This window comes from Sciurus vulgaris (assembly GCF_902686455.1).
Source record: "Sciurus vulgaris genome assembly, chromosome: 16".
Taxonomy (NCBI): Eukaryota; Metazoa; Chordata; class Mammalia; order Rodentia; family Sciuridae; genus Sciurus; species Sciurus vulgaris.
The window spans coordinates 19,829,367-19,855,888 of NC_136477.1; the positions used below are offsets into that span (position 1 = coordinate 19,829,367).

General features: G+C 37.7%; 1 pseudogene across 1 annotated transcript; it reads right to left on the reverse strand.

Moving 5' to 3' along the window:
* Positions 1–1,186: 1,186 nt before the first annotated feature.
* LOC306647428 (small ribosomal subunit protein eS8-like) lies at positions 1,187–26,433 on the reverse strand (annotated as a pseudogene). Its single transcript, XR_013766921.1, has 3 exons — positions 26,293–26,433; positions 6,776–6,932; positions 1,187–5,668 (listed from the first exon to the last, which is right to left on the reverse strand). The product of XR_013766921.1 is annotated as a small ribosomal subunit protein eS8-like (transcript).
* Between the last annotated feature and the right edge of the window lie 89 nt (positions 26,434–26,522).

Here is a 26,522-nt window from a genome sequence, read left to right on the forward strand (position 1 = left end):
TTGGTCAAATTATGTTGTTATATTGTGTGCGTATATTAATATGAAACAACAAATCCCAGAGTTATGCATGATTATAACTCACCAACAATATGGGTCGGGGAGAAAACCAGTTCATAAGATCTCTTAATTATGCAACTCAAGAAGCCAAGATCTCTGAGGTTGCACTCCTCTTAGGGTATCCCAATTATCCAAAGCCAACAGATTTAATTTACCTTAGCACAATTTTTAAGCATTGCAGTGATAGTTTAACACAGATCAACTGCCAGCGTTAATGACCATTAACCATTTTGTGCATGTGTGTGTGCGTGTGTGTGCATGTGTGTGATACTAGGAATTGAACCCAGGGCCTTGTGCATGCTAGGCAAGTGCTCTACCTCTGAGCTGCATCTCCAGTTCATTTCATTTTTTTAAAATAATTTTTTTAGTTGTAGATGAACACAATACCTTTATTTATTTGTTTTTATGTGTTGCTGAGGATCAAACCCAGTGCCTTGCACATGCTAGGCAAATGCTCTACCACTGAACCACAACTGCAGCCCCTATATAACATTTTTAAAATGACTGTTTTTAAATATTTTAAGATGTTATTTCATTGACAATTCAACTAACAATATATCAACTATTTTTTTTTCCCCTTTGGCTCTATTTGTGTGTGAATTTGTGTTTATACTGTGAAGTCCCGGGCAAGTGTTCTCCCACTGAGACACAACCCCAGCCCCTCGTTTTATTTTTTATTTTGAGATAGATCTCACTAAGTTGTCCAGGCCAGCTTCAAACTTGCCATTCTTCTGTCTCAGTCTCCCAAGTAATTGAGATTACAGGTGTGCACCACAATTGGCTCATCATTTATTTTTGTAGTCTAGTTTTCAAGTTTTTATTATTTTTTTCACCAAAAATTCAGTCAATGCTGAATTTAGTTATTTTAAATCTTGAGATTACAAATTTTCCAGTAATTCCAGGCTTCTACAAAAAAAAAAAAAAAAAAATGTATGTTCCATTTGAAAGATTTTGTACAGGTGTGCCCAAGCAATAAAATCCAATTAATAGTTGCAGACTTACTTTTTCATTAGGCTGTCTGTAGAGAGGTTCCAAGTAAATACTAAAATCCCAAGAAATCATGTTAAAAAAAAAAAAATATATATATATATATATATATATATATATATATATATATATAAGGCAAGAAAGATTGGTACTGAATAATTTGGAATAGTGATCAAGGGTGATCATTAGAGTACTGATTATGAGGGAGAGGTGCCAAGTGCATTTGGTCTTGAAGATGTTATACCCTGACCTTGGCAAAGACCCACAGGGTTCTTGGTTGAGGAAAGAGGGTGGCGATAGTTCTCAGGTAGAAGATTGTGGAATGCATGGAAACCAAGGAATAGAAGGTAATTGGACTTATAGAGGCATGCTGGGACAGATGGTGGGGAGCAGAGGGCTCAAATACCTGGCTGAAAAAATATGAAGGTGTTGTGAAGAAAAATATTTCATGGGGAATGAGATATGAAATCATGTCATGTGTAGGTACAAATATGGCATAATGGACTCCACTATCACAAATCACTTCCAACTTGAAAACAAAGCAAAAAGTTCATGGCATGTATTTTCAATATCATTTTTCATTTTGGGGGTTGAGGGACATGATTTTCTTATCCAAGAATAATTTAATTATCTTGTCTGGGGGAATGTAACTTTATTATTTATTATCAGTTAAGGGTTTAGGCTCTGAAGTTACATGCTCCATGATATCCAGTAGAAAATATATCCCCCAAATTAAGGTTGCCCTGTAGGACATGAACCAGTTTTATATCTAATCTACCACTTTAATTCTAACATTCCTTTTCTTCCTCTTAACATTCCTTCTTAAATATCTGGAATACAAAGGTCTTCAACATACTCTTTTATAAATCACTGAGCCACATCCCCAACCCTTTTTATTTTTTGTTTTGAGTCAGGGCCTCACTAAGTTGCTAGGGCCTTGGCAAAGTTGTTGATGCTGGTTTTAAAACTTGGGATCCTTCTGCCTCAGCCTTCTGAGCTTCTGGGATTACAGGTGTGTGCCACCACTTCAACATGCTCTTGGAATTTAATAAATATTTGACATGTATTCATGTTACATTTGTATGACTCATGTTTCCAATTTTTTGAAAATTTGACAATATTCAACCAAGGTGACTCAAACTGATCAATGTCTGTTAAGTGTACTTTGAGGGAAAAAAGTTATTGTCATTCCACCAAGAATCACAAATCTGTATCGTCACTGAATTCCTCATCCTTCATGGATTTGCAAAGGATTAAATACTCAGAACCTGTGAAAAAGTATTCCAGGGAAGATCTCTCCTGAGGACAGTTGTGATGTTAAACCACAGTTCAAACCTCAGAAAGCCAGACATGTCAGGCGGATCAACATTCTTACATGAGTGTGTATTTAAAAATAATCTCATATTTTTCATATTAATATCTACCTTGGTTAGCTGCTGCTTCATCTTTGAAAGCCTATGTTAGGACACTGAGGTATTTAGACCCTAGCACATAAAGCTAACCGACCAGAAGTTTGGTTGTCTGAGAGACAGGAGGGACTACTTCTCTTGGCTTTCAGTATGGTCCCAAACAAGCTCACCCATGGGGCTGAGATTCATTGCCTGGAAATGCCTTCATCTGCTTCTTCTTTTTTTTTTTTTTTTTTTAAATCAGATAAATAACTGTTCATTGTTCAGGGTTCAACTTATTTATTGACTGCTTTCTCAACTCCCCTAGCAGAGAGAGGCACTTCCTCTTCCCTTACACTTACATTGTCAAAGAGAACCACTTTCAAACTAGTTCTCTTCAATTTCTATTATAATCCTGTTCATGAGGGTGGAACCCTCAAGACTTAATTGCTCCCCCAAACACTCTACTCCTTTATCACAATGGACATTAATTTCCAACATAAGAATTTGGGACAACATACAGACAATAACAGCAGCCTAATGGATGTGAGGCTGTATCTCATTATAGCTTTAATTTGCATTTTCCCAATGATTAGTAATGTTGGACATCCTTTAATGTGCTTTATTGGTCATTTGTGTTCTTTGGAGAAATGTATTCAAGTTATTTGTCCACTTTTGAATCAGATTGTTTATTTCTTGTTGAGTTTTAGGAGTTTTCTATATACTCTAAATATTAATCTTTTTTTCACAAATTCTATTTATTTATGTATTTATTTTACTTTTTGATTCATTGTACACAAATGGGGTACAACTTTCATTTCTCTGGTTGTACAAGAAGTAAAGTCACACCGTTTGTGTAATCATACATGTACATAGGGTAATGATGTTTGTCTCATTCTATTATCTTTCCTTCCCCTAGCACCCTCCCCACCCCTCATTTCCCTCTACACAATTCATCCTTCCTCTATTCTTCCCTTACCCCCCCCATTATGTATCATCATCCACTTATCAGAGAAATCATTCGGTCTTTGGTTTTTTGGGATTGGCTTATTTCACTTAGCATGATATTCTCCAACTCCATCCATTTACCTGCAAATGCCATAATTTTATTCTTCTTTATGACTGAATAATATTCCATTCTTTATATATACCACAATTTCTTTGTCCATTCATCTACTGAATGGTATTTAGGTTGGTTCCACAATCTAGCTATTGTGAATTGAGCTGCTATAAACATTGATGTGGCTGTGTCTCTGTAGTATGCTGATTTTACTTTGGGTACAGGCCAAGGAGTGGAATAGCTGGGTCAAATGGTGGTTCCATTCCAAGTTTTCTAAGGAATATCCATACTGCTTTCCAGAGTGGCTGCACCAATTTGCAACCCCACCAGCAATGTATGAGAGTACCTTTTTCCCCACATCCTCACCAACACCTATTGTTGCTTGTATTCTTGATAGTAGCCATTCTAATTGGGGTGAGATGAAATCTCAGGATAGTTTTGATTTGCATTTCTCTTATTACTAGAGATGTTAAACATTTTTTCATATATCTGTTGATTGCCTGTAGAACTTCTGTGAAGTGTCTGCTCATTTCCTTAACCCATTTATTGATTGGGTTATTTGTATTCTTAGTGTAAAGTTTTTTGAGTTCTTTATAAATTCTGGAGATTAGTGCTCTGTCTAAAGTATGTGTGGCAAAAATTTTCTCCCATTCTCTCTGAAGGTTCTCTCTTCACATTGTTGATTGTTTCCTTTGCTAAGAAAAAGCTTTTTAGTTTGAATCTATCCCATTTATTGATTCCTGCGTTTTTTATTTTTTATTTTATTTTTTTAGGGCATAGAACAATAAACACTTTTATTACACAAGACAGAAGGGAGGAGGACTCATTTGCCTTTCTGGGCTTTGATTTTCCTCAGATAGAACTCCAACTCCTTGCCTCCTAGCACATAGCCATCTGCTCGGCCACAATGTCCTGGTCTTGATGCAGTGCTGGCAAGCAGCTTGCCCTGCTGGAACTGCTCCTCCAGGAGAGTGCTGACTTTAGCATTCTTCTTCCTTTCATCATATTTCTTTTGAATTTTCTTTGATCGCTTTTTGTTTAAAATTTCTTCCTCCTCAGGAGTCAGCCTGACCCCCTTCTTGCAACCCAGAGGCAGTGCATAGTGGGATTTGTACCACTGTTGGTATGGTGTGCTATCAGTGAGCATGATCAGTAGTTCACCAGGGTCTTGGTGCAGACCAGCTCATTACTGGACGCATTTTAGATGACATCAATGATCCTTGTTTTGCGAGTATAACACTCAGAACCCCAGGAGAAGTTCCCCACATCCAGCCTCAAAGCCCGGTACTTCTTGTTGCCTCCTTGCACTTGGACAGTGTGTATGTGGCAGGGGCCAATCTTAGTGTTGGCAGCAGGGTGTCCCAACTCATATTTCCGCTTCTTGTGGTAGGGCTTTCTCTTGCCCCTAGTCTTGCAGCATTTGTGCCAGTTGTCCCGAGAGATGCCCATCGCTCGGCGCCCACTGGAAAGAGCTGCTTTTATTTCTTGTGACTTTGGGAGTTATGTTAAGGAAATCTGATCCTAAGCCAACATGATGATTTGGGCCTACTTTTTCGTCTACTTGGTGCAGGGTCTCTGGTCTAATTCCTAGATCCTCGATCCATTTTGAGTTGAGTTTTTTACAGGGTGAGACATAGGGGTTTAATTTCATTTTGCTGCATATGGATTTCCAGTTTTCCCAGCACCATTTGTTGAAGAGGCTATCTTTTCTCCATTGTATGTTTTTGGCACCTTTATCTAGTACGAGATAACTGTAATTATGGGGGTTTGTCTGTGTGTCCTTTTTTCTGTACCATTGGTCTACCTATTTTGGTGCCAATAGTGTGCCATTTTTGTTATTATTGCTCTGTAGTATAGTTGAAGTTCTGGTATTGTGATACCTCCTGCGTTGCTCTTCTTGCTACAAATTACTTTGGCTATTCTGGGTCTTTTATTCTTCCAAATGAATTTTATGATTTCTTTCTCTGTTTCTATGAGGTATGTCATTGGGATTTTAATTGGAATTGCATTGCATTTGTATAGTGCTTTTGGTAGTATGGACATTTTGACAATATTAATTCTGCCTATCTAAGAACATGGAAGATCTTTCCATCTTCTAAGTTTTTCTTTAATTTCTTGCATTTGTATTCATAAGTGATGAATCCTCTGAAATGAAAATTACCCCATTCACAAAAGCCTCAAAAAAAAAAAAAGAAAAAAACAAAAACTTAGGAATCAATCTAACAAAAGGGTTGAAACGGGTTGGGGATATAGCTCAGTTGGCAGAGTGTTTACCTCTGACCCTGGACCGGTTCAAGCCCTAGCACTGACAAAAAAAAAAAAAAAAAAAAAAAAAAAAAAGTGAGAGATCTCTACAATGAAAACTACAGAACACCAATGAATATTAATCTTTTGTCAAATATATGATTTGAAAATATTTTCTTCCATTTGGTTGGTTGCCTATTGATTCTTTTGATAATGTCATTTGATGCAGAAAATTTTTAAGTTTTCATGAAGTCTAATTTGTCTCTTTTGTTATTTTGCTGCCTGTACTTTTGGTGTCATATCCAAGAAATTATTGATAAATCCAATGTTGTGAAGATTTTTCCTATGGTTTCTTCTAAGATTCTTATAATTTATGTTTTAATTTAAAAAATTATGTTTATAATTCATGGATCTACTTTGAGTTCATTTTTTATGTGCACACTGATGTTTTGAATGTTAAGCCAATTCTGCCTTCCTGGGATAAAACCAAGTTGGTTATGAAGTGATCAATGGAATAAATTTGCCAAAATTTTGTTTAAAGATGTTTTAATTTATGTTCATGAGGAATATTGATATAATTTTTATTTTTCTTTAGTATCTTTATTTTCAGTAACAGAGTAATGCTGACCTCAAAAATGTGTTGGGAAATATTCCTCCTTTTTTTTTGTAAAAATGTGTGCACAATGGTATTATTTCTTCCTTAAATTTTAAAAAAAATTTTAAATTTTTATTTTTTTTAAAGATTTTTTTTAGATGTTGTTAGACCTTTATTTTATTCATTTATTTATATGCAGTGCTGAGAATCAAACCCAGTGCCTCACACATGCTATGCAGGCACTCTACCACTGAGCTACAAGCCCAGCCCCCTTTACATGTTTAATAGAATCAATCAGCAAAGCTATCTTTACAACAAGGTTTTTAACTACAATTTCTATTTCTTTCATTGATATTTGGCTACTTATGTTCTCTATTTCTTCTTGAGTATGCTTTGGTAATTTGTCTCTTTCAAAAATTTTTGTTTAAACTGTAGAATATGTACCTGGACCTTGGTAAATGGACAAGTATAGCACACTCAGTCTGATAAATGCATGATTACTCAGAAATCAGACATCTCAGGATTGAGGGTGGTCATTTCACCAACTAGGCCACCAAGAAGAGCAGACATGGTTTCTGAGGGTGAGGGAAATCTAGTACGCCTAGAAGAGGAAAGAAATTAAGAGAATTCTTTGTGGCACCAAGAGTGGCTGCAACTCCATAGGTCATTATTTTAATCTTCTCCACTATTCTCAGGGAAGAAAGAAGTCTACTAAAATCTGGCAGAAGCCGCTCCCAGAACCTACATAAAAAGTAGATCCAAATGGTGCATCAGGAGTACTGTGATGGATGTTATCATGTCACCCTCATTCCTCTTCAGAATAAGGGATTTACTCCCCACGTTGTGTGTCTTCTGCAAGTTGAGTGCCCTCTTTGAGGATTGATTGAACTAACAAAATTATCGTACACATAGTCATCCCTTATTATCCATGGGGGATTTGTTCTAGAACCTTCAAGGATTCCATAATGCTTAAGTCCATTATAAACTGGTGTAGTGTTTGCATATAACTTATGCACATTCCTCTGTATACTTCAAATCATCTGTACATGATTTATGATATCTAATACAATGTAACTGCTATGTAAATAGTTGTTATATACTGTATTGTGTAGGAATTAATGAGAAGAAAAAAGTGTCTATTTTCAGTGCCCATGCAATTTTTAAAAGTTTACTTTTTGGTACTGGGGATTGAATCCAGGGGTACTTTACCACTGAGTTACATCCTCAGCCCTTTTGATTTTTTGAGACATGGTCTTGCTAAGCCACTTAGGACTAAGCTGCTGAGGCTGGCCTTGAACTTGTGATTCACCTGCCTTAACCTCCTGAGTTGCTGGGATTTCAGGTGTATGCCATCATGTCCAGCCCATGTGCAATTAAAAAAAAAAAATTCAACCCATGGCTGGATGAATCTATGGATGCAGAATCCACAGATAAAGGTCAACTTATATGTATACAAATGTATATGTATGATCATTAATTTTAGGTATGAACTTCATTGGATTAAAGGAAGCTATCAGTGAGGGGGTTACTGAAGGAGATGCATGTGTGACTTGGTGGACTGAATGGGGAAGATCTGCATTCAGTATGGGCAGATACCATCCAACTGACAGGGTATCTGGATGGAACAAAAAAAAAGATGAAAGCCAGATGTCATGGTGCATTCGTTATCTCAGTGACTTGGGAGGCGAAGGCAGAAGGATCACAAGTTTGAGGACAGCCTCAGTAACTTAGTGAGACCCTAAGCAACTTAGCAAGACCCTGTGTCAAAAGAAAACAGAAAAAGGGCTGGGGATGTGGCTCAGTGGTTAAGTAGCCCTGGGTTCAAACCCAATGTCAAAAAAGAAGAAAAAAAAGCAGATGAAAGGTGAATTTACCTTCCTGGAATGGGGACATCCTTCTTTGCCTGCCCTTGGATATCAGAATTCCACCCTCTCTGGTTCCTGAATTCCAGGATTTGTATAGTAATGCCTCCCTCTCAGGTTTCTGGCCTTTGACCTTCAGCTTTACTGGTTTTGAGGCCTTTGGACTTGGACTGAGTCATGCTATTGGCATACATGGGTTTCCAGCTTGCAGACAACCTATGCTGGGATTTCTTAGTCTCCATAATTCCCTTAATAAATCCACTCTCATTTCTTATGTATGTATGTATGTTATCTATCATTCCCATCCATCCATTCACCCACCCATTTGTCCATCCATCCTATTGGGTTCTGTCTCTCTGGAGGACTCTAATATAATATGCATAGTATGTGTAGGGATATGTGTGTGCATCCATGTTACACACACATATACATTTATGTATATACTGTGGGTTCTTTGTTCTTTCCCAGTGATTTATCTTTTGCTGCATGTCTGCTATGTGATTTTATTTTAAAATTAGACTTACTGAAGCATAATGACATTGGGTAAAATTCACTGACAAAGGCAGAGTTGTGTAACCACCACCAAAATCAAGATAGAGAGGAATCAATCACCGCAGAAGTTACACTGTATCCCTTTTCAGGTAACCTCTGTCCCCACCTCTGGTTCCTGATACCACTCATCTGTTTTCCATCCCTATAGTTTTGCCTTTTTCCAAATTGTCAAAAAATGGTATAGTATGTAGTTTGATGGACTTTTCTTCAGTTAGAATATTGCATTTGGAATTCATCTATGGTCTGTTGTGTATCTGCAGTATATTTTTACTGCTGAGTAATATTTCTTTGTATAGATGTATTACAGTTTATTCAATCATCAGTTGAAGAACCAGTAGATTGTTTCCAGTTTTGGTAACTATAATAATGTTATTATAAAGCATTCATGTGCAGATATTTCCGTGTGAATATGAGTTTCATTTACTTTGGTAAAATACCTGGGAGGAATGGTATTGCTGAACTGTATGGCAAATGAATTTTTAAAATTTTAGCAATTTTAATAGGCATGTAGTGGTATCTCATTGTTTTAATTTACAATTCTCTAAGGAATTTTGCTACTGAATATCTTTTCAGGTCCTTATTTTCCATCTATATATATATTGTTTGGTGAAACCTAATGTTCAAATCTCTTGCCCATTTTTTCTTTTTTTGGTACGGGGGATTGAACCCAGGGGCCCTTAACCATGGAGACACATCCCCAGTCCTTTTTTAATTTTGAAACAGGATCTCATTAAGTTGCTGAGGCTGGCTTTGAACTTGCAATCCTCCTGCCTCAGTCTCCCAAGAGGGTGGGATTATAGGCATGCTTTGATTGGTTGTTTTCTTGAATCTAAGAGTTCTTTATACAATCTGAATATATTGATCTTTTTTCTGATTACATTTTTGTAAACACTTTCCCCATGACTTGTTTTTTCATTCTCTTAACAGGATCTATGATGGAACATTTAGAAATTGTTCTAGAACCTTTGCCTTTTCATATAAATTTTAGATTCACTTTGTCAATTTCTACAAAAACAACTATTGAGGTTTTGAATGGGATTATGTCAAATCTGTAGATCAATTTGAAAAGAAGAATGGAAAGCACTTTGAGTCTTCCAATCTATGGAATATATAAGGAATTAATAATGGTTTATCTCGCCATTCATTTCAGTCTTCTTTGGTTTCTTTCATCAGTGTTTTTTTTAAAAAAAAAACATTTTCAGTTATAGATGGATACAATACCTTTCTTTTATAAATTTATTTTTATGTGGTGCTGAGGATTGAGCCCAGTGCCTCACATGTGCCAGGCAAGTGTTCTATAATTAAGCCCCAGTCCCAGCCCCTTTCATCAGTGCTTTATATAACAGTTAGTGTACCTATTGCTATAGTTTGGATGCTGTTTGTCCCCCAAAGGTGCATTACCTGGAGGTTTGGTCCCCGATGGGGTGGCACTGAGAAGTAATGATACTAAGTGGTGGTGCCTGGTGGCAGGTGGTTAGATCATTGGTGGCACCATCCTCAGGAGGGATTAATGTTGGTTTCACAGAATGAGTTCTCAAAAGAGCAAGCTTGGCCTCTGAATCTGTCTCTGGCTTACTGTCTTGCTGTACAATCTCTCCTTCTTCCACATGTTCCCACTGTGCTGCCACCTACCATGTTTTGATGTAGCCAAGGTGGCATTCACTAGAGCCAAGAAGATGCTGGCACTATAATCTTGAATTGCTAAAACTGTGAACTAAATAAACTTTTTTTTTCTGGTACCAGGGATTGAACTCAGGGTGCTTAACCACTGAGCCACATCCCCACCACTTTTTTGTATTTTACTTAGAGACAGTATCTTACCAAGTTGCTTAGGGCCTTGCTAAGTTGCTGAAGCTGGCTTTGAACTAGCAATCCTCCTGTCTGTCTCAGTCTCCCAAGAGGCTAAGTTTATAGGCATGAGCCACACCATGCCCAGCTAAATCTCTTTATCAAGTTTCAGGTATTTTGTTATAGCAACAGGAAATGGACAGATCTTGCATATATTTTGTTAGATTTATATGTAAATATTCCGTGGGGTGTTTTTGGTGTTATTGCAAATGATAATTGCTTTAATTGATTTTTCTAATTGTTCATTGCTTTCTACATAGTAGAAAGACAATTCACACTTCTGCATATACATCATATCCTGTGACTTATTCTAGTATCTCTTTTGAAAATATCTATGTATTGGGGCTGGGGTTGTGGCTCAGTGGCAGAGTGCTTGCCTAGCATGTGTGAGGCATTCGGTTTGATCCTTAGTAGCGCATAAAAATAAACATATAAAGGCATTCTGTCCATCTACAACCACAAAAAATTTTTAAACAGAAAATATGTGTAACAATCTGAATATAATTCTACTTAATATAAATTTATAAGATGATATGAACAATGGATTTTATTAAAATACATAATTTCTATGTTCTCTAGTCCAGGATTTGGCAATCCTTTATGTCAAATGGGTTAAATAGTAAACATTTTAGGTTTGAGGGCTGCTATGGTTTGGATATATGGTTTGTGTGTGTTTCCCCAAGGGTTAATGTGTGGTAAGGTTGGTTCCCAATGTGGTAATGTTGGGAGGTAGTGAAATCTTTAACCAGCTAGTAGAAGGTGGTTAAGTCATTGGGGTCATTGCCTTAGGAAGGAGGCAGAGATCCCTCATTTGAGCTTCTTTGACACACCAGAGGGGAGGGGGACTTTGTTAATGCTGGGTGGAAATGGTGTTTCTGGTTTCTCACTATGGAAGATCTTGTTAGGTCCTGCAATTATACCATGACAGGGTAAAATTATCACTGGATAGTGTGAAAATTCCATCTTCATACTCAGCCTTCTCTGACACTAGATGAGAAAGGGAAAGTTATCTTTTTACTGCTGGTTGGAAGTTGTGAAGTCCAGAATCCCCATGAGGCTTCCACTGATACTGTAGAGGGGCTTCATTACTACCAGGTAGGGATGAAAAATCTTGGCTTCCCACCCAGTCTTCTCGTATACTTGGGGGTGGGGTGGGGAGGGGTATCTTATGAGAGCTGGGTGAGGGTAGAACTCTAGGCTCTCTATCCCTCAGACGTTGCTGACAGCAGTAGAAAGGTGCCATGATTTTGCTATTATCCAAAAGGACTTTCCCTTGCTGGGTTGCCCTTTCTTGGTTCTTTGGCAGGAGAGAACAGGATTTTACTGGGCTTCTTTGGGGTATATTTACTGATAGCTTTTCTCCAGCTACCAGTTTACAGTTTATAAAAAAAAAAAAAAAAAAAAAAAGGGGTATTTTGCACTGTTATTCTGTGGTACCAAGCTTGGTCTTTTGCCAGCTAGCCTTGTTTTTCAGCTATTTTTATATAATTTATATATGTATACACACACGTCTATACTCTTTAGCTGCACTTTGTGGAAGAAAAAGGAATGTGTAAGTACTTCATCTTGATCAGGAACCAGAAATCAGCATTTTCTTTCACTTAGGTACAATATACATTTACCCATGTCTTTTTTTTTTTTTTCTTGGTACTGGGGATTGAACCCAGGGGCACTTACTCACTAAGCCACATCCCCAGCCCTTTTTATATTTTATTTTGAGATAGTCTTGCTAAGTTGCTGAGGCTGGCCTTAGTTCTGCCTCAGTCTCCCCAGTTGCTGGCATTATGGGTGTTCGCCACCACATCTGGCCATTTCCCATGTCTTAAGAGTTTTTTTTTTTTTTTTTTTTTTTAATCTTTGTTTTAATTTTATGTGGTGCTAAGGATTAAACCAAGTGCCTCACACATGCTAGGCAAGTGCTCTATCACTGAGCTACAACCCCAGTCCCTTTAAGTTTTCTTAACATAGGATTTATTCATTTCTTACTAAGTTTATAACTCTTGTTGTCCTTATGAATGAGATTCTCTTTATTACAATTTAAAATTCATTAATATTAAGGAAAGCTATTCCTTTTTGTGAGGAAAGAGTTAAAATAACAGATCTGGTTACTCAATCTTTGCACATCTCTAGAGGTGCCTGCCTGGAATTCTTTTGACCCTTGACCAATCCCTGGGACATGGCCTTCAGATTACCCCCTCTCCCTGCTTTATTGAAGTATGATTGACAAAAATTCCATGTATTTAAGGTGGACAATGTAATGCTTCCATATGTATACACACTGTTAAAGGATTCCATGGACTAACATATCCATCACCTCATAGTTAATTTTGTATGTGCATCGCAAGAACACTTAAAGCTCTATACTCTTAACAAATTTCAAGTATACAACACTACTATTATCTAGAACCACCATGTTGTACGTTAAGTATCTAGAACTTATATTCTAAATGAAAATTTGTATCCTTTGATCCCATCTTCCCACTTCCCCCCTGGAATGTTCTTATTTTACTGATAATGTTTTGTGGGCCTAGAGCAATAGATTATGCTGTATCAGCTCGTCAGGATTGTTTTGCACGAACATCAAGATTGATGATGTACCTTATTTCTCTGTTGGCGTCCTGGTTTCAGGCCAGAATGGTTGCTTACATGACAGACTTTAGATAAAATCTTCATACCCTTGGACTAAATTGGCTTCCTCGGCAGAGATATTTCACATGTGTCCTTGCAGTTTGCTGCTACAAAGAGGGGAAAGCTTAGAAAACTATGTCTGACTTCCCAGTGTACATCTTTGTCATATTGTTCTTACTCAGTATCTTTTGGTATAATCTATTAAGTCTTATAAATCATTCTAGTGTACCATCTTAAGGTCATGGGCTCCTGAAATTTTTTTTAATGTAGACTAATCTTAAATATAACTAAATTTACGTTAACCTTATAGTGGGGGTAAGAGGGTTTTTTTTTTGTGTGTGTGTGTGTGTGTGTGTGTGTGGTGGTGGTACTGAGGATTGAATCTAGGGATGCTTTACCACTGAGCTACAAATCCCAACCCCTTTATATTTTTGAGATAGGGTCTTGCTAAATTGTTGAGGCTAGCCTTGAATTTGTGATCTTCCTGTCTCAGTCTTCCAAGTTGCTGGAATCACAGGCAAGTGATTTTCTTCAGCTTTCTAGGTAGAGGATCATATTGTCTGCAGAAAAGGTATAGTATTTTCCTCTTCCTGTGTACTATTTATTGGTTTTAATTAAACTGCTAAGCCCTCTAGTACAATGCCATCTAGCAGTGTACTTAATTTGTTTTTGGTTTTAATGGGAACCTTCCCAATGTTCTGTCATTAATGATGACATTTTCTATCTTCCTTCCTTCTGTCTTTTTTTTCCCCCCCATGGTACTCGGGATTGAACTTCGGTCCTTGCACATTGCTATCCAAGGACTCTTCTACTGAGCTACGTCCCCAGCCCTGCTGTAATTTTCTGATAAATATTTTAATATTAAAGAATATTTCTGCCAGGTATGGTAGTGCACACCTTTAATCCAGCTGCTTGGGATTACAGTCACTTAACATTAAACAATGATCTGCTTAATCTGTGACTAATTCATACACAGGTTTTACCCTGTTATTTTTTGGTAATGGGGATTGAACCCAGGGGCACTTAACTACTGAGCCACATTCGGGTTCTTTTATTTTTTTTGAGACAGGGTCTCACTAAGTTGCTTACAGCGTTGCTAAATTGCTGAGGCTGGCTTTGAATCTGTGATCCTTCCTGCTTCAGTCTCCTGAACTGTGGAATTACAGGCGTGTGCCACCGAGCATGGCTTCCTCCCTCCATTATGAAATATATATTTATAGAACTCTGGAGGTACTGCATGATCATCATACATTTTTTGCAACATTTCTAATATGTTGTGAATAAATTTGTGTGCAAACATCTTTAGGTTTCTCATTGTAGTTATCATCTCTGAACAGAATTGTATAGATATTTTCCCCAAATAGCAACATTTCCTATTCTAAGTACTTTTCTGGAAACTTGCCACTGTCCATCAGAAGGTGGAGTTTATGTTTGTATCTTTGAACTTGGATGCATCGTGTGATTGTTTCAACTAATTCAGTGTGAGTAAATGCTATGTGACTTCCCACGCTTCCACGTGGCTCTCTTTCTTGGGAGGCTCATTGTTAGAACCAGTCATATGCAATGAAAAAGCCCAGGTGACAAGGAGAGGCCAAATAAGAGGAACCAAAGACCCTGATCCTCACCCTTGGCTGAGATGCCAGCCAGTAGCCTGCAGCAACTTGCCAGCAACATGAATGTGCCACCATGGCAACAGATCTCCTAGCCTTTAATAGCATGTCCCCAGCTGATGCCATGTGAAGCAGAGACACACCTTCACAGAATGAAAATGTGTGAGCACAATTATTAACTGTTTTTGTTTTAAGGAACTGTTTTACCACACAGCAGTAAATAATAAAAGGATAAATCTGTGATGTAGCTGTGAGTGGAAAGCATATTGCTCCTGAATTTCTTTGTTCTTTCATTTAAAACCTTATTTTCAAGGCTTTCAAGAACACACTTTTCTGTTTGTTTTTGACATCACCTTTGTCCTTTTGCTGGCTGGTCATTCTTTATAACCTTTAAACATTGGTGTCCTCAAATGTCCAATCCTTCCTGGGTCCTGTCCTTTTGACTACTCCTTTTCTTCTCTAGTTACACTTTATCTTAGGAGATCTCACACAGTCCTATAGTTTTATTATTTTTTGTACTGGGGATTGAACCCAGGGATGCTAAGTCACATCCTCAGCCCTTTTTATTTTTTGATACAGGTTCTTGCTAAGTTGCTTAGGGCCTCACTAAGTTACATGATCCTCCTTCCTCAGCCTCCCAGGTTACTGGGATTATAGGCATGTGCCCAGTACCCCACACCTTTAAATACCATGTATTGAGAACTCCAAAATCAATATGTCCCCATGCACATGCCTCTAAGTCCTGATTAGTATTATTTTTTTTTTTTTTTGGTACTGGGGATTGAACATGGGGTGCTTAATCACTGAGTCACATCCCCAGTCCCCTTTTTAAAAAATATATTTTGAGACAGGGCCTCACCAAGTTGCTGAGCCTCTTTGAACTTGAAATCCTGCCTCAGCCTCCTGAGCAGCTGGGAATACAGGCATGCACCACTGCACCTGGCTCACTGTATTTTGAATTATTCACTTAACTGGTATAAATTAACTTCTTTACGTTTGAACGTCTGGAGCATTCTCTAACCCTATATGTTAAAAAAATATATTAACCCATTTCTCCCTCTCTTTAAGCCTTAAACAATTTACCCCAATTGTTCAGGTCAAAACTGTAGGACTCATCTCTAATTGCTTTCTTTCATTCCTCATACAAAGATCATCAAAAATAATGACAATTAGTGTATATCTTTTGGCATCTTTCTCATTGTTAAGATTTACTTACATAGGACTTGCCTTAATATGCATACATGTGGTTTTTAGTTTTATATAGAATTCCAGTACCTTGGGACTTTTTTTCAACTGAATTCACAGAATTGAAGATTAGATTATAATTAATCTGTATCAATAAATAGATTCAACTCTATTTCTCCCCTAGACTCTTAATAGTTACATAAATACATACAAGTATATGCAGTTTTACAAATATGGAATTACAATACATCTACTGGGGTGTGGTGGTGATAATTTTTCTTCTCTCACTTTTTCATTGTTTTCAACTTCCAAATCAAGATAACTCAATTAAATGGAATACACAACTCATATCTTGCTCCATATGAATAAAATCAAATACATGCATGTACATTTGTGAATATATGTACATTTATATTTAAGCCTAAGCATCTTGGCTTTTTCCATCTGACAAACTCCAAACCTCATGGAAAATGTCTTTAGAACATCTAGAATAGTAAGAATTCATTCTTGAGGCAAGCACTCTACCAGCTGAGCTATCTCCCCAGCCTGAGAATTCATTCTTTTTAATGACACCACAATAACCATTGATATGGAAGTATTCACCCATTCCCTTATTTATGAATATTCACTTTATTTCTTCCACCACAAATGATACAATTAATATCTTTGCACATTCAGACCATGTAAAAGTGCTTTTATTTCTGTGAGACAGAACTTCAGAAATAGAATACAATTAGAAATTAGAATAGAATAGAATTAGAAATTAAATTTTCTGGGTCAAAGCACAGTTTTTATTAAATAGTAAATAAATCAAATAACAGTCATAACACTTCGGGTAGACAAAACAACAGTAAAACAAAAACCTATCTGCTTACCACCTCATTTAAGAAACAGGACTTTATCCCTGAGGACTTCTGGGCATTCCCTTTATTATCCCTTTCCTCTGTAAGAAGAAGAAAAGAAAAATCCTAAAAAACTACTCCAGCAAGTAGGGAGGCTGATATAGGAGGATCCTAAGTTTGAGGCCAGTCTTAGCAATTTATTGAGAACCTCGCAATTTAGCAAGACTCTGTCCCAAAATAAAAAAATAAAAAGGATTGGGGATGTACCCCAGTATTCCCCTCATGAAGTTTTATTTTTTATACTTACTCTTTGGAATCTGATATTTTATGCCCACATCACATCTTCATTTGGTCAAGTTGTATTTCAAAGTACTCAATAGTCATAGGTGGTTAGTAGACACTGATACCAAAAAAAAAAAAAAAAAAAAAAAAAAAAAGCGTGCTGCAGAGCTTTCCTTCTAGTTTGATATTTCTTTCCACTTTGTGTATAGGTGCGTGTGTTTTATACTGGGAATTGAACACCAAGGGGCACTTTGCCATTAAGCTACATCCTCAGTCCTTTTATTTTTTTATTTTGAGACAGGGTCTCACTAAGTTGCCCAGACTGGCCTTTAACTTGAGATCCTTCTCCTTCAGCTTCCCAAACTGCTGAGATTATAGGCAAGTGTCGCTGTGCCTGGCTGCTTCTTTTTTTGGTACTGGGGACTGAACCCAGGGGCACTTCACTGAGCTACATCCCCAGCCCTTTTTATCTGTTTTCTAATTTTGAGATAGGGTCTTACTAAGTTGTTTAGGGCCTCACTAAACTGAGGCTGACCTTGAACTTGTTATTCTCCTGACTCAGCCTCCCGAATTGCTGGGATTACAGGCTTGCACTACCATGTCAGGCTCTTTCTGTGTTTTGATGACCAAAGTTTTAAGGGAGCATAATTTTGCTTTCTTTGATTTGTATTTTTGAGTTTTAAGAATTTTTCCCCTTATCACCAGAGCAAATATACTCCCAAAGAGTATATTATTTGGACTCGGGTTGTGGCTCAGTGGTAGAGAGCTTGCCTAGTACATGTGAGGTGCTGGGTTCAATTCTCAGCACCACATATTAAACAAAAACAAAAAAAAAAGTCCATTGACAACTAAAAAAAAATTTTTTAAAAAGAGTGTATTATTCAACATTTTGTTCTAAGCCTTTCAAGTTTTACCTTTTATTCTAAAGTCTTTAATACATCTAGAATGATTTGTGGATATAATAGAAAGGATCCATTTATACTTTTTTCTCCAGATAACCAGTGGTCTCAGCTCCACTATTTTGGTTGCTTTTATAAATAGTACATTTTATTTACCTGTACTTTCTAATTTCTTACTCTTGAACTAAGGAAATGCATTTTGCTACCTGGCAAATATAATGAATCATCATTAATTCTAAATATTATTCTGTAAGTTATTTTGGGTTTTTTTAAGTTCAGGTTTATATTACCTGGCCCTAATAATTGTCCTTTTCATTTCTTTTTTAAAAAACATTTTTATTTATTTTTTAGTTGTAGATGGACACAACGTCTTTATTTTTATGTGGTGCTGAGGATTAAACCCAGGGTCTCATGTGTGTTAGGTATGCGCTCTACCACTTAGCCACAACCCCAACCCCCCTTTTCATTTCTTTTGTTTTATTTCTTTTGGTTTTTAAAAAAAATTTGCTGGCTAGGACTCAAGTATGATGTTGAATAGAAATGGTGATAGCAAGTATGTCTTAATTTGAAGGAAATGCTTTATTTCACCATGGTGTGTGTGTGTTCAGGTCTTTTTGGTAGATATTCTTTCATCAGGTTAAGATTTGTTAAGAATTTTTTTCTCTTCTTAAAATTAAGAAAATTTTTATTTATACATATACACATACATATACACATACTAGGGATTGAATCCAGGGGTTCCACCACTGGGATACATCCCCAGCCCTTTTATTTTGAAATAGGGTCTTGCTAGTTGCCCAGGCAGACCTCCAACTTGCAATCTTCCTATCTCAGCTTCCTGAGTCGCGGGGATTACAGGTGTGTGCCATGGCACCAGGTTTGTAGTCCTCATTTTCATGCTGGTTGTGAACAGTGTTATTCTCATCTTGAAAAGGCTGCCACATTCCTTGGCTCAGAGTCTCCTCCCATTTGCAGTCAGGAATAAATGGGCAGATTAAGTCCTTGTCACATTTGTCTCTTAGACCAATCCTTCTGCCTTCCTCTTCTATTTTTAAGAACTAGTGATTAGATTGGGCCCACTCAGACAATCCAGGACAATGTCCCCATTCCACATCTAAGTTCTTTTGACATATATTCACAGGTTCCAAGCAACAGGAAGTCAATTTTGGGGGAGCCATTATTTTGCCTGCCATACCATCCCAATTTGCTAATATGGTGAATTATATGAAAAGATTTGCAATGTTGAACTCAAGTTTGCATTCTTGATTAAATTCAACTTAATCGTGATTATTACCCTGTTCACAAATTTGCTAGATTTGCTTTAATATTTTGTTCAGGATTACTTCACCTTTGTTCAAGACTGAGAATGGCTTGTAATTTCCTTTCTTGTCCTATCTTTGCCTGTTTGGGTCTGTCTGTCCATCCATCTTTCATCCTACTATTTCACTTTTTAATGGTTCAAGGGCAAAGTAAGTTTTCTATTTTTCTTTCTTTTTTGTGTTTTTTTTGGTACCAGGGATTGAACCCAGGGGTACTTAACCACTGAGCCACATCCCTAGCCCTTTTTATTTTTAATTTCAAGACACAGTCTGGCTAAGTTGCTAAGGCTGGCTTTGAACTTGCAATCCACCTGCCTCAGCCTCCCAAGTTGCTGGGATTACAGATGTGTGCCACCATGCCTAGCTTCTATTTTTCATTGAGACAATTTTGCTAATTTGTATTTTCTTAGAAAGTTATCCATGTTGACCTAAATTTTCAAATTTTTTGGGATAAAACTGCTCAGAATTGTTAATTCTACAATCTCTTTAGCTTCCATAGTTTTTTTTTTTTTTCTCCAATTTACCAGAAGTTGTCTTTTTTTTTAACATTTTTTTTGGTTGTCATTGGACCTTTTTTCTTTCTTTATTTAGATGCAGTGCTAAAGATTGAATTCAGGGTCTTACACATGCCAGGCAAGTGTACTACCACTGAGGCACAACCCTAGCCCCTAGTCAAGTCTTTTTAAAAAAATCAACTCTTGGCTTTGTGTAGTTTTTCCATTGCATGCCTTTTTTTCTTCCATTCATTACTTTCATCTTTATTATTTATCCCTACCTTTAGTTCTTAACTTTAATGTATAATTTCTTAATTTTCAGTCTTCATTTTTGTCCTATAAGCATTTAAAGCTCTAAGTTTTCCTCTAATATTGCATTAGATACTTCTGTAGTTTTGCTAGTTACATCATTATTTAATGGTTCTAATTATTTTGTGAGTCTCATCATGATTTTTTTTTTTTACACAGTACTGGGAATGAACCAGGACCTTGCACATGATAGGAGAGTACACTACCTCTAAGTTACATCTATAGTCCATGCTTGTCTTGAACTTGCAATCCTCCTACCTCAGCTTCCAGGACAGCTGAGATTACAGGCATATGCCTCCAAGCCCAGCTCTCATTTTAAGTCAATGAGTTATTTGCAGTATACTTTCAAGTTTCAAAAGAAAAAAAAATTTTTTTTTTGGCCTTCTTCCCCATTTAGTGACTTCTAACTTAACTGCATTGTGAACAGAGAATGTGGCCTATAAAACATTTGAAATTTGTTAGAAGTTTACTATCTGGATTTAAATGTGGCACTATGGTATGCATATGAGGTATACCCAAAAGCTCCTGTGTTAATGTGGGAACTGAAATGATTATGAGAACTGTAACTGAATTGATCCATTTGGTGGATAAATAATTAGAATGAACTACTGGGTGGTACTGTAGGCAGGGCATGGCTTAAGTTAGTGAGTTACCGGGGGCTTCTCTTGGGAATTATATATTTTGTCCTGGCTCCTCCTGTTTTGCTTTCTGGCTGCTATGCAGTGGAGCAGCTATCCTCTGCCATGCTCTTCTGCCATAATGTTTAACCATCACCTTAGGCCCAGAGTGATGGAGCCAGTAGACCATGGACTGAATCTGACACTATGAGCCCCAAATAAACTTTTCCTCCTCTAAATTGGTCTGGTCTGGTATTTTGCTCACAGAAAAAAACCTAACATATGTGACTAATTGATATAAACATTTTGCATGTGAATCAGAAGGACATGAATTTTCTGTTCAGTGCTACACTTATAAATGTTCATTAGTTCAATCTTAAATATGTGGCTCATATTTTCTGACTTTTTTTTCTTTTGATACTAAGGATTAAACTCCAGGGTGCTTAGCCACTAAACTACATCTCCAGCCTTTTCTTTTTTTTTTTTTAATTTTGAGACAGGGTCTTGTTAAGATACTTAAGGTCTTGCTAAGTTGCTGAGGTTAGCTTTCACCTTGCAATTCTCCTGTCTCAGTCTCCCAAACTGCTGGTATTACAGGCACATGACACTGGGCCTGGCTATTTTCTCATTCTTGTTACAAGATCCGTCTGTTATTTTAAGGTGTGTTAAAATTTCTACTAGAGTGGTAAATTTATCAATTTCTCTTTGTAGTTCTGTCAAATTTAGCGTTTTTATTTTTTTAGGGATATATAATTTGATGTATGTTTAGAATTCTAAAAGCCCTGTGTCCTCAACTTTTCATGACCTTAGTAACTTTTATTTACTTTTAGTTTGTTTAATGTTAACATAACTACCAATTTTCTACTGTTATATTAGCTTGACATTTTTTTCTGTCCTTTTACTCTGTGTTCTTGGATTTTTTTCCTTCTCTTGTAATGCTTAGGATCAAACCTAGGACCTTATACATACTAGGCAATCACTCTACCATTGAACTAAACCCTCAGCCCCAATGTTCTTGTTTTTAAAGATACGTCATACGTCCCAGATACTTAATGTCACTTGGTTTGAAAATAATGCAATAGTGCAGCACCTTCCAGGGGTGTTTGGCAGTCTGAGGATTCTGTAGAGGTGGCAGAGGCCCCAGATGTTGCCAGCCTTGAGCTCGGTAGACACAGTATCTGGGGTGCTCATTTACTGTCCCCATCTGTGCAAGCGCTCTGGGACAGCCTAGAGTTCAGTGGCCTGCTAATTCTTGGCTGAGACTCCTCAAAAAATCATCACTCTCCAAGAGCACAGAGCATCTTGAGGTGGGGCCAGTCCTTCACTGGAGTCACTGGCTACCCCCAGGAGGGACAGGTTCCATGGAGGAGGCTGAATTATACCCGACTCCACAGCCTCTCGCCTAGGAACAATGCTCCAAGTCTCAAGGCTTCTGTCTGCAGAGACCCTTCAGAGCATCAGCTTACCATTCCCAGACCTACTATTGCTGTTGGAGGTGGATTCAATACACTTTGGGTCAGATGACCTAAGACTGCCTCAGTCATCTTCCTTAGGCACTTGGGAAACGTGAGATTTGCTAAGCCCCTCTGATGGATGATCCTGGGTGACTGCATGGTGTTACATTAACACCTCTGTATTTCTTCAAATGTGATGGAAACTTTGCCATCACAAAGTTTTTTTTTTTTTTTTTTTTTTTTTTTTTTGAGGTGCTGGGGATCAAACCCAGGGCCTTTTGTTGCAAGGCAAGCACTCTACCGACTGCACTATCTTCCCAGCCCTCTCAGTAAGCTTTATGTATTATTTCTTTCACATTCTCAAATTGCCTAAAAATGCAGAAAAATTTTTAAAAAGTTCCATAAATAGCATAAGGTTGAATTTTACTTTCTTGTCTATTTTACATTGTTTTAAACTGAAGAGTTTATTCCATTTATATTTACTGTTATTATTGAACTATTTGCACTTATTTTTACCCTATTGTTTTATGATTGCTATTCATTTTCTTTCTACTTTCATACTATACATTTTTTGCTATTTTTCTTCATTCTATTTTCTTCCACTATTAATTTGAAAATTAAGTACTCTTTTAGTAGTTACCCTATTATGTTTTAACTTTTACATTTAGAATAATAAAGGTTAAAGTTAATATATTTTCCCTTATCCTAAATAATACAAATAGCTTGGAAAGCTTTAATGTCCCATATCCTGTTTCCAAATTATATGACTTTGCTGTATAGGATATTAGTTCATATTAGTTCTATCTTGCTTGACTTTATTAACCTAGCAAATTATGTAATATTATTACGCTGTATGATAATTTTAGTTTTAAACACTTATTTACCAATTTCTTTGCACATCATTCCTTCTTGTATTAGGGGTTATTTTTGTGTTGGTGGTAAACTCCAGACTTTTGTCTAAAAATGCCTTGAATCAGATAACCTGGTTCAAATCCTGGCTTCACCATTCCTTAGACATGTGCCCCAAGATAAGTACCTTAACTTCTGTAATCACTGGTTTATTCATCTCTGAAACTGGGATAATCTTTAGCACTATCATCCTCGGCTGAGAGACACAAGTCTGCAGGCGTGGGTGGAGGAAGATGCAGTGAGAAGCTCCTGAGGCAGTGAGTTCTCTCCAAGGATGCCAAGATTCAAAACAAAATGAATAAAACAAACACACTCTGTAATCACTTCTCTGAGTGTTTGGGAACTGTAGGGAAGACAAAGTTAGGGAAGACACATTGAATTACCCAGTAACCTTCCTGTATGTTTGAGGTTAAAGTGTGTAGTTCTTCTTAATCAGCATTTTTAAGCCCAGTGAAATGGCTGGCTTGTAGAAGCTTATGAAGAAGATTTTACAGAAGAGAATGCCTGTCTGGTCAGCAGCTTGTTAGCCAACTCCAACAATCAAGTCTCATAAGAAAAATTCATTGTGAAAACTTAAAGAGTTTCTGAACATGAATTGTAATTATCCCCCTACCCTCAGTAATTTCAGGGTCAAAGAATGTTATGGATTTGTATGGAAATTAAAATAACCATTATTCTAAGCTATGCTGCCTTTATTCTGTACAATGATTAAATCTAAAGTAACTGTCAATTACATTGAGCTTTATATATCTATATAAATTTATAACATAGCTAATTTTTTTATTGCATGGCTATTAGCTTGCATGGACTAAGTCCTTTCTCAGATTATCTCCTCTCATGCTTTCCAAAATGCTAAGATGTTGGTAGTAAATATTTCTATGCTACAGAGGAGAAAATAAACATTTAAATCACTTGCTCCAAACCTTTCATTTCTACAGTAATCCACTTATTTTGATAAACCATCTTTCCCACTATATTTTTAATGAATGTTAAGAAATTGGTTTCAGTTACAACAGAATAAATGATAACCTACTAAAACTAAGAAGTAAATCAGTATTAAAAACTGTATATAACTCCTTCCTACTAAAAGACACCCAAATCATATTTCTTTTCTTTTTTCTTTTTCTTTTTTTTTTTTTTTTTGTTGGTACTGGGGATTGAACCCAGGGTCATGTGCATGCTGGGGAAGCACTCTACCAACTGAGTTATATCCCCAGCACCCCCAAATCATATTTCTATTTCTATGCTAGGGTGCATCTACTTGTATTCATGATGCTATGGCTAAAAATATATGCTATGCTATATAAAATATACTTTAGTAACAGCCAATTTGGGTCTCCTACAGACCAAATAAAGAAACATGCATTTTGGAATATGAAAGACTGTTCCTCTGCGCAAAAGAATATTGGGGGAGCAAAGAACAAACTAGGTTTGCTAACAGCAAGGAACAGATTCCACAGATAGTGATTTTTATAGTTTTTAGCATTCTGGGAATAGAATATCTCTTATGTCTCATGTTGGGGCTTTTGGACATTTTTGCTTTAAATGTATTTGCAGAAGCCTTTATGTAAGAAAGTAGGGGATAGTCAGCATCTAGTAATGCTAAAAATCAAATTATTCCACAGCTTTGATCAGGAGGCCAGATCCAACTATGTGTTCTGAGGATGCATTTTCTTTCTTTTAAAAATAAAAGAGTCCAAAGAAACCCTAGGCAAAGGCAATGTCTATAAAAACCGGTTTAGAATTTCTCAATGATCTTTGGTTTGATATGTTTACTGCACTGGGTTCTGACCAGATGAACGCCATCACCAGACCAGGAATTACAGCTCAGCTGCACCTCCTGCAAGAGATCTGCATACTTGGTTATTAAGTAGTAAACCTCGTACTTGACTTTTTTTTCCTCACTTATCTCAGCTGAGGTCTTTCTAGCCTCATACTGACATTGTTTCAGCCACCACTGCCTAAAATAGCCCTTTCCTGTCTGTCCAGCATTAAGTGGTTCTTAATGGCCTGTATGGCATCCAAGACACTGGGCCTCAAGCTATTCCTTCAAAGTCTGAAAGATAACATTTACTGGGCACTTATTCAGTGAGTGGCAAGCATGTTCACCACAATCTCTGTGCAGGTAATGAAATTCCCATTTTACAGGTCAGGCACTGGAAGCAAGAGAAGCAACCATGTCCAATGTAACACGGAGAGAAATTGGCTGGCACACACAAAGCCAGGCAGAGGCAGTTTTTAACCGCTGTATTATGGTGACTGAAAAACTGGTTTAGGATTTCACAAATATCTCATTTAATCCTCACAACAGTAAGAGGACCTGTCTGCATCAACATTCCTACCTTACAATGAGAAAAACCACAGGGCAATTAGTAACATTTGTAGTCTGTAAAGGAACCATGCGAGATTGACCTCCACCCTGTGCATAAAGGTACCAGGAAAAAAAAAAAATTAATAAAGCCAAGAATTCCTAAATGAGAAACGATGATAAGACATATATGTAAAGGATATATTTTTAAAAAGTTATTTAGTAAAAGATGTCTATTCTCTTACATCACACTTCAGTAATATGGCACATACCTCTATCCAATGGCTTATTAGTAAAATTCAAAATTAAGTGGGGGAAACTCCCCCCCGCCCCAAAACCCACAAAGAGCTGACTGGTCCTTTGAATCACCACTTTCCAAATGATCAACCGCTGTAAACTCGTCAACGTTCTGAAAGTTTAGCTAATCGATTTATGAACTCTAGCTTCTTCCAAAGCCGACTAAAATCCCGTAGTCTTTTCAAGTTATCCTACTTCATCTCATCTTGCCATTTTTGCAGGGAAGTGATTAATAACCTTTTTTCCCCAGAACATTGCCCCCAGGCCTCAAGAACAGGCAGAAGCTGTAGCCTTGCAGACAGGGCGGTGGCGCCTGCCGCGCGGAGGTGGAGGCAGGAGGTGGTAGGGACGCTGCTCCCGGCGGGCGGTAGAGCAGAGACCCGGCGGGAAGCTGGTGGGGGGTAGTGGTCCCGGGAGCCCGGCTTAGAGCACATCCTGGCCCAGCTCCGCTTCCGCGCGGCTGAGGAGCGAAATGAAGAGGCAGTGGGGAGAGAAAGGGAGGAGAAATAAAGGAGAGAGGCCCGGGAGGAGCGGCTGCCGCGTTACCTCAGAGCCGGAGGCCCGGGACCCGCTCCCGGCGCCGCTGCCGACCCCGACCTTCGGGCGGTATGGCTGGTGTGCTGCTGGCTCCGGCCGGTCCCCGACGTCGCCGAGGGGGAGTGGCGGTGCCGCCCCTGCAGCTCGGGCACAGGCCTCCGGCACTCGCTCGGGGCTTATTGTCCGCGGACGCCGAGGGCAGGCTGGCGAGCCGCCGGCCGCACCCCGCCCCGCCCGGA